This window comes from Citrus clementina, unplaced genomic scaffold, assembly GCF_000493195.1.
Source record: "Citrus clementina cultivar Clemenules unplaced genomic scaffold, Citrus_clementina_v1.0 scaffold_5, whole genome shotgun sequence".
Taxonomy (NCBI): Eukaryota; Viridiplantae; Streptophyta; class Magnoliopsida; order Sapindales; family Rutaceae; genus Citrus; species Citrus x clementina.
In genome coordinates, this window is record NW_006262201.1 from 23,616,114 (window position 1) to 23,625,873 (window position 9,760).

The window sequence follows — 9,760 nt, forward strand, 5'->3', positions numbered from 1 at the left end:
GATACTTCTGATATATTTTAAAATTTTTAATGCACCAAAGTTCATTTTTAGCTTTTAAGGTTTTTATGTGTGAGCCTCTCAGCACGTTCCCCAACCTCCTCACGTGAAAATATTTCTATGCACGGTTACAAGCTTTTCCAGATTGTGAGTATTCCGAAGCAATCCAACTTGAAAAACAGCTGGTTCGTAGAAAATGACAGTTTACGAAGCTGGCCCTGCTGCCATACATATGATGATGAAGACCATTTTGCTTTATGTCAATTCCTCCAAGTTGAAATCTTTCTCGGTCTGGGACACTTCCAACACATAAAGTACTACTAGGCTAGATGATTTTAAAAAATGTCAAGGTCCTTTATCAAATTTCATTTGCATTCAAGACCAATCCCCTTTGATGAAAATCAATAATTAAAGGCTTTCCAATGAGAAATTATTACGTCTTCAAATCTCAAAAAATCGCCAGAATATTAATTCGCTACATATAATCAAGATATCTCATTGAGACGCATTAATAAAAAATGTCAAAATGCATAGAAAGAGCAGACACACGGATGATGAATTTACTCATCTTGATTAGTATTTGAACTTGAGAGACAGAATGAAGTACATGTCAAGAATATCATAGAGATGGAAACCGGAAGTCCTCCGCACATAAACTTTGAAGAAACTGGAAAACGACTTTATTCCAGATAATGCACACCAGAGTGACCAAAATTCTCTTCAGTAACTATAGAGAAAATATTATTTTGCATGCATTTCACGTAACTGGATCAAACTACTCCCCTGTTGGTTTATCAGACCACATTTTTATGGTGCAATATAAACCATCTTTTCAAAACACTTTTACAATGTGAGAAATATAGGCATTAAGTTTCATAAACTAAAAACTCCAATTGTCCAAAAAAAAAAAAAGGTGAGAAACTCAGTAGAATTTACAACTTCTCAGACTCACGAAAAGGTGAGAAACAAATGATTTTTATATAGTTGTTCATAGCTAACTTTTGATGGTTTAATGATCTGTAGATTTTGTTTTATGCTATTCAAGGAAAGATATTCGATTGTTCCTAAGAGTTCATAGGCAGGGGCATATATGCATGATTTGATATAATTCTCGCAATTTCTAAGTACTTGCTCTTTCCATACCTTCTAAGTTTTGAAAGAAAGGTTGAAATAAACAGATAAACAGGACAAACAGAAGAAGACTGAATTAACAGATCAACAAAGATGGCAACTAACAAATGGAAAAGTTCTCTTGTAATCAAACTATAGCAAACAGATGACACCATTACCATATATCTTAATGAGTAGATTGATTCTAAACATATATGTTAGGATACATTTGGTTGTTTAATAGTTTGAAATAAGGAGGATGAGATGGTTTCCACATAAAAGTGCTGGCCCTTTCAATGACATTTTCAAGGAATTATAAAATTCAAAATTAAAAAAAAAAACACATTATAAAGCCACGACGTCAAAAAAATAAATAAATAAATAAGTGAAGACCAAACTAAGTCACTAAGACCTTTAATGATATAAAATCAGCATATAAATCTCAGAACAAAACATTAAAACTCATTCTAAAAGTAAAAATAAACTAGTGGTGTATTCCAAACAATTTAGATGAAGCGATAAAACAAGCCAAGAAATCAAATAAAATGAAATGAAATTGAATTACCTGGGACTTTGTTTTTCAAATTCACAACTCGCTTGTAATTAAAGTAAAACGCCAATGCCATTAGGACATATACATCATTGAATAAGATGAGGACCCCTCCAACAGCTGAAAGTAAAATTTTCATTCATTAGTTTCAATTAAAAGTAAAGCACGCAGAGATTTGCAGGGAAGCAAGAGATTTAATAAATTTAACAACAGCAATTTAATTTGACAGGACTTCCATACAGTAATGAAGTTAAAAACTAACGATTAACGAAATTTTGTAATTGAATGAATAAGATTCTCTGATTTTGGATAATTGAATGAATAGGATTCTCTAACTCTTGTGAAAATATCAATTTTAAATAGGGTAGAGTTTCAAGAATTAAGCACATATGTATCCCATCTGCCAGTACGTGATCATAAACTTACTTTATAACAAATATCTGATCTATTTGGTGCATTTTATTTAAAAGAGAAATTTTATAAAATTTTTCCACTGGTGATAGTGAGTTATTCGTACCTTCTCAGCATGTAAATGCTGTATGATTGTGTTAAGATCATTATTAGCCCAAGGCTGTTGATCGTCTCTCTCTCCATAGTAGAAGTTTACTCTGAGAGGCGCGTTTAATTCTCCTTTAGTGAAAATCTTCATCTTGGGACAACCAATTATAGATAAATCTTCCAAAGATGGGAATTTGAAGGTGTAATTGGCAGAGCAGAAACTTGTGAGACTATCCAAATCATACAGATACAAAATCTTCAATTTGGTGAAAACAATCTCTTCTTCAAAATTTGCTGCTCCATCTTCGTCATTTATCACCACCTCTCTCATTGCTCTGCATCCATATACCAACATTGATAAGAGTCGCTGTAGAGTTTGGAGTGACAGATTCGATAATGATCAACTCCAAATACTGGCCAAGATCGCAAATCAAACAACCAAGATGCAAAAAGAATCAATCCAGAACAAATCACAGAGAAACTTAAGAACCGAAAAGAATTAAAGAATTAGCAGCAAAGACAAAAGAATTAACAGATTTTGACAATAATGTACATTTAGAATTTCAAGGCATTGAACAAAGGAGTCCAATTTGGAGTCTTGTTTCCACAATTGCTTCAGATGATTAAATTTGTGCAGATCTAAATGTTTTATCATTGTAAACTTCCTCACATGTTTCTTCAAGTATCCTCCATTCGAAAATACCTCTTCGCATGAACAACGACGCCGTATGAGAGTTTCCAGATTATGAAATCTCTCAAGTAAATCAAGTGGAAAACAAGTTGAGTCATCATCCACTGTTTGTAGTAGTTTAAGACTGCCAAAAAGGTGTTGTGGGAAATCGCTCTGCAAAGTCATCCTCGAGTCTTTTCCACTTAATGCCAGTTGGGTAAGCTCTGATCATCATCAATCACGTAATAACTTATTAAGTCAATTCATATTCTCTCAAATAACTTTTAATAATCCAATCATACACAGTGACTTTAATATAAATCATAATAATTTACAAAAAAGAAGAAAAAATCGAATTAGAGGTAAAAGTTATTCTACGATTTTATTTTTTATATATATCTTGCATGCTATTCCCAAAAGCAATCCCAAACGACCCTTAAAGCAATTTTACAAAAGCGGCCCGTACATGTATTGCCAACTTTGTTAGGAATGGCAATGGGAAGGGGAGGGGAAGAGACCGACCTCCCCGTACCCATTCTCGATATTCTGTATATATCCCTGGCCTCTTCCCATTCACAAAATTGCTTTAGGGAATCCCCCTCCCCTCCCTAAATAATAATAGGGGATCCTTAAAGGTCCTCGATTCTCGAATAACTGATACGTTTTTAGTTTTAAATTTTAATTTAATCATATTAAAATAAAAAATAAAAATAAAAATAAAGTTTGACGATATATCTTACATTAACATTAATCTATTACAAAAGTCACATTACAAAGTATAAATCACCATAATAATTATCTTCGGCAATCTTCAAAATCATATAATAAAAAAAAAGAAATTACTTTTATATCAACAATGAGATAAATGAAATGAATATAGATACTTAATCAATATTTCTAATAAAAGTATTTACCTCTTGTGTCTCCTACTCTTCTTGTTCTTCCTCAAGGAATGTGACAAATTGAGAGATAGCCTCAGATTTCAAATTTAAAACAACAAAAATAATATAAGTAATGTAAATTCTAAGTGAAAATATTAATAATTATATAATATAATTACAATGTAAAATAAACTCATACTGCCATTGTAAGCTTGTAGTCAACTTTGACAACATATTAAAGCCTCCAATGTGCTTGAATAAAGCGTGTTACGGTACTCTACCACTGGTGCTAAAAGCTAATTCAGAAGCAACATTTGTAATTAGAATTGCCAAAATATCTCTAGCAATTCATGCCAGTATAGGATATCTATAGACATTTATTTTACACCAACTCAAAATATTAAAATCTTTCATCCTAAGCATAACTTTCTCATCCAAATATTAATGTAGTCAATTAGGCCTAAATTTTAATAATATAATTATTTTATTTTTTTTTATTTATACTAATATTTAATATTTTATTATTTATTTACAAATAATTTTAAAAAATAAAATTAAATCAAAAAATTAGAAGAGAATAGGGATTCTGCCGATCCCCGTTCTTTCTCTGAATAAGAAATTAGGTAAAAAAACTATCTCCGTCTCCTTTTCAAATAAAAAATTAAGTAAAAAATTATGTACCCACCTGAATTGGGAAAATCTCGAGGGTCATGTCCCCGCGGCAATATCTGCCATTCCTAAACTTGTAACAGCCAGTTGCTTTTGTGACCGTTTATGTGACGGCTAGACTGCTCTCACTTATGTTACTAACCACGTGACGGTAGAGAGTGACGGTAGAGAGTGACGGTAGAGTTATAAATTTGTTTCTAAATAGAAAACTATTTGCTGGAGTCAATATTTTGAAGACCAAAGTCCCAAATTCTCTCTCGTGCCTGGCCAGCATCCTAAACCTTACTGGTAGCCGGAGAATGGCGTAAAACGGCAGCGATCTTCTTCTTCATCTTATTCTCTCTCTTCGTTTCAGGTAAGCTTGTGATTATGAGTTTCCTCTCTTTCTTAGCTTGTAATTATAGGTTTTGATTTCTTTAATTCGTATTGTAACCATTAATGTCAATTTTTGTCCCGCCGGCAATATTTCTTGTTCCTAGAAGTTGAAGCCCTTCTGTTCTTGTTCCATTGGTGACTTTGCTCACTCAAATTAATTTTGTTCTGCGGAATTTACAAAGTTCAAATGGATTCATTTGGATTACTATTGAATTTAGCTTTAATTCCAACATCCATTCTAATGTTTTGGCATTAGATTTAGTTTAATTTTATGTTTAAAGCTTCTACAATGAATAGCGGAGCTTGGGTTTTAGTTTCATTTTCTAATTAACTTGTTTTAGTTTATCTTATATGCTCGCCAAGTGCTTGTTATATTGTCTGATAAGTTATATAACATTGCTGATTCTATATTAGTAATGTCATGTTCCATTTACGGAAATTATAACACAAAAGTTTTTACAATGGCTTGCATCTACAAACTGAATTGACTTGTAGAGTAAGAGCTTGGATTAGTGTTATGTTCTTGAATAAATGAAAGTTCATATTGTGTAAGAGCATGTAGATGTAAAGCATCACTACCATTTCTACAAACTGCTTTCATTCTGTTCAGATGCTCCTCTTGAACTTTGAAAGGTGCCTCATTCAAGTCCTAGCTATAACTAATAGCTCTGATTGCTTAAGTTCCTGTGCTAGCTGAAACAGATTTATTTAATTAATTAATTGTGTATGTACTAATTATATTGAAAGTATATGAAGAAATTGTTTAACATGAATGACTTCTAAATGACTTAAAAGCCTAAAGGATATGTCAAATAATGCTCATTTCACTTGAACGAGCCTAATACTTTTATGTCTATGATTGTCAATCTTGCTTAAGTGTTTCAGTTAAGTGGTTTACCTAACAGGGAAAAAAATTTAATGGAAAACTTTAGAGTTCTAACAGAAATATAGTTGACTGCAGATATAGTTATTTTACAGTACATAAATCATATTGTCCTATTCTCAATGTCCTGCGACCTATTTTATTTTATATGGTCATTCATTTTTGCGATGGTTTTTTGTGCTTATGAGTATGGAAATAGTGGGATTTGGTGTGGCAAACAAAAATATACATATAATCAAGTTTCTTAATCATGTATATTGGTTTTGGGTATGAATGTTTTCCTATTCTAGTTCTAGGCAAAGTTTCTTCATTTTGGTCTTCAGATTTCCAGTAGGTTAAGTTAAGCAACTATCATAACTAGCTAGCTAGTTATTGCCTGCCTTGTCGCCATTACCGACGCCATTGCATTGCATGGCATAAGGAATAGTAACTAGGTGATTATTGGTGATTCCTTGAGTTTATTATTGGCCAAACAAACATATTCTCCTTTACCCACAACTTAGTTTGATTAGTTATTAGATAATAAAGAGCCTTAATCTATGCATTGCTTTATTATTTTTATTTGGTTTTTCTTTCAACAATATTGTTGATTTCTTATAAAAAATATTCATTGGTTTTTAAACACCTAATCATTGGCTATAATGAAGCTAATTAAAACTGAGGCTTTGGATCAATTTCTGTTAACAACACACAAATGAGCATAACCACCCCCTCCCCCCCCCCCCCCCACCACCACCACCAAAAAAAAAAAAACAAATAGTAAGACTTTGCAAGATTCACAACCAGGTTACATTTAATTTATTAATTGTGTGTACGTACTAGTTATTTGTTGATAGAATAGGAAGAAGTATTTTAATATGAATGACTTAAAACTTATTGCTCAGTAAACATAATGTGCATCAGTGCTAGAAAATGTATTTGTTGTTTGTAATTTTTTATGGTTTTGCTTAAGAAATGAAATGTGAAAAAATGCTACATTTTATTAGGAATAAATTGAAGAGATTTATGATTTTTATGTGTTATTCAAGTTTCAGATTCAATTTTAAACTTTTGATACATGCATTGAAAGCTTAAACTCCTTTAAGAAATTATTAATAGACACATGTTTTATTAGTGTCATCTTTTGGATGATAGTGAGGATCTTATGTCTATTAATAATTCTTGAATTATCTAGGCTTGGACAGTTTGGTAATGCATAGATTTCTATGGTAGCTAGTGCCTGAAATTTTTTTCCCACGTAAAAATGGGTTTTTCAGCAGCTGCTCCTCATGTTCTCTGGGTGCATACTAGACAAATGGGTGTCATGTGTTGTTTTGGCATAACACATAAACATTCATATATCTATGTCGTGTACTTGAAGAACTATAGGGAGATGCTTCCGAAGTTTCTATAAACGTAGAGGAAAACTTTAGATACTTAAGATTGAAGAAACTTATGCATTCTTGAGTGGGATATATAGGACCACTTACCTTTTGTAAATATGAAGGGAATGTTGGATATATTGATGGGAGTGGAGGAGCTGAGTGGGATGAATGTAATCGGTTATGATTTTGCTGAGTCGACTTGGTTTTGAGTCTTGTAATTTTGTTTATAAATGGAGTACTATCTCCAATGTTGGTTTATAAATATGTTTCAGCTGGCTGACCTAATTTTTTGTTTCTAGGTAACAGGCTTTATATATCTGTAATTGATAGCCAAGTGAAGTTCTCAGCAGTGGGTGAGGATATTTCTTTACAGAAGGTATTGCAAACTGTTTTTTAGATTAATTATTATTGTATCTACTTTAATTTTCACATCTTTTTCTCTAATTCTTGTGGCTTTGCTTGCTTCCATATATATAAAACCATAAAATTGTATAATAATTTTTTTTATTATATTGCGAAACTGCGCACACATGAAAATATCTTGTTTAGTAGTAGAAATGAAGAATTAAAGTGATTTATTTAACTAATTTTTCTAGTGCATTAAAAGGACATAGTCATGGACCAGAGTTGGGTTGGTTTGCCAAATAGATATCCAATTCATATAAAATTTATAGATTTTGCATTTGAGAATGTTGTTGGTGATAAAAGAATTTATTGTCCTTCTAAGAAGTGTCGTAATATCGATATTTCCTTATAAGGAAAGTGGCAAGAGACCATATCATTATAAATGGCTATTGGTTAAAGTATTAAAACTGGATATTGGAGGGTGAGCCATCTTCATCTTTGAAATCTAACTAAGAAACAGGTTAGTCATGACTCGGGTAGTGATGCTAGTATGGTTGGAATGATGCATAATGCATCACATAATCAAATGTTCAAGTCACACGCAGCATTGTTATGGACTATCTCCGACTTTCTAGCATATGCCAACTTGTTTGGGTGGAGTATTAAAGGTAAATAAGCATTTCTTGTTTGCCAACAAAACACTAGATCTAATTGGTTGATACATAGTAGAAAATTGTCACGTGGGTCACCGTCGATTTTTACCAACAAATCATAGGTTCCGAAAATATAGTGCCATCTGATAAAACTAGAGAGTGGGGACAAGCACCTTCTCGGTTGTCTGGAGCCGAGGTGAAAAAATGTACTTACTGAGTATAAGATTGAAGACTTGAAAAGAGGAGAAAAGAGGAGAATGAATAAAATGAAAGAAATGATAAGATTACTTGGAAGAAGAAAAGCATTTTTTATGAACTAACGTATTGGGAGTTCAATTTGATTCATCATAATCTTGATGTCATGCGCCGTTTTGATTTTTGTTATGAACTCAGATCAAAAGTTTAATGTGATCAAAATTTCTTAAAAATCGTGAAAACGACTCTTACACTGTCAACGCTGTCAATGTAGTGATACAATGAAGATGAAGTAAAGCATTAGTAGAATAATGAAGTTGACCAGTAACACAGTAAAGCAAATTTTATTCCAGAGCATGAAAACTTTTAAACAGTAACACAGCTCTTATTCACACGAGTGACCTGAATCTTCTTCAGAACTTTCAAAATCCTTGCCTTCCTAAGTTAGGAAAGATAGACGTGGAGCAAACCAAGTGAAATAAATGAGTAAACAGAACAAGCAGGGCAAAAATTAAAAATGATGGCAATTAACAAATTAATAGCAATGTTACATTTGACTCTTTAGCCCTTTGCTCCTTCTCTTAGCATTCTTCAAAGCTTTTGAAAATTGGATGTGAAGCAAACAAAATAAAATAAATTTAGACAACACATACCCTGTATTCAGCATCATATATATGTCGAATATCTAATATGATAAGAGTATACGCAAGTCCAAGTGAGAAGCAAAACCCAACAACAAATATGACGAATATGCATGGGCACATGCAAGCAACCATGCAAGCCAATAACGAAAATGTATGGGCACATGCAAGTAACATGCAAGCCATGCATGAGGTGGGCATCACGTTCCTTCAAGGACTCTTCACAAAATCAACGGAAAGCTTACTACGTCAAGTCGTATTGATGAAGAATTCAGATTTAATCATGATTCCTTTAAGATTATTATTTACTTCGAAATTATAGCTAAGTGGTTTAATTGATTTTAACTACTTTATTTCATTAATTTTGTTCTATAAATAGACTCGAATAATTCAATAAAAAGATATCAGACTTTTATCTAATTCAATTAGCAATTGCGGTAGTTCTCACCCTAAGAAGAACAAATTATTTACTTGTTGTTTCCGCTAATTCTGACTGGGACCTATCATAATATAATAAATTTCACATCCAAAATACTAGAATTTCAAACAGTACTAGTAGTAAAAAAATGACGACAACAACAAAAATAGAAAATTACAAGACTGCTGATAAAATTTCATTTGCGTGCATGTCTGACAAAATTTCCGTGGTTTAATGTGCGTTCATGCAAGCAAGTCCTAACGTTTCTGTGATCACAAAATGAAACTGAAGATAAAACAGAACAACTACCAAACCTTTCAGGCTCTGATACCAAGTTAAAGTTTCTAATCTGTTTGATAAGTAAGAAAATGAGAGAAAATGAAAGAAAGAACAGAGATCATCTAAGAGCTGGATTTGATGAATAAATCTGAATCATCCATTCTTTAGCTGATTACAAATGTATTTATACAAGGTTTCTAAGCACCTGAGAGTTGAATAACTTATGCCAGCT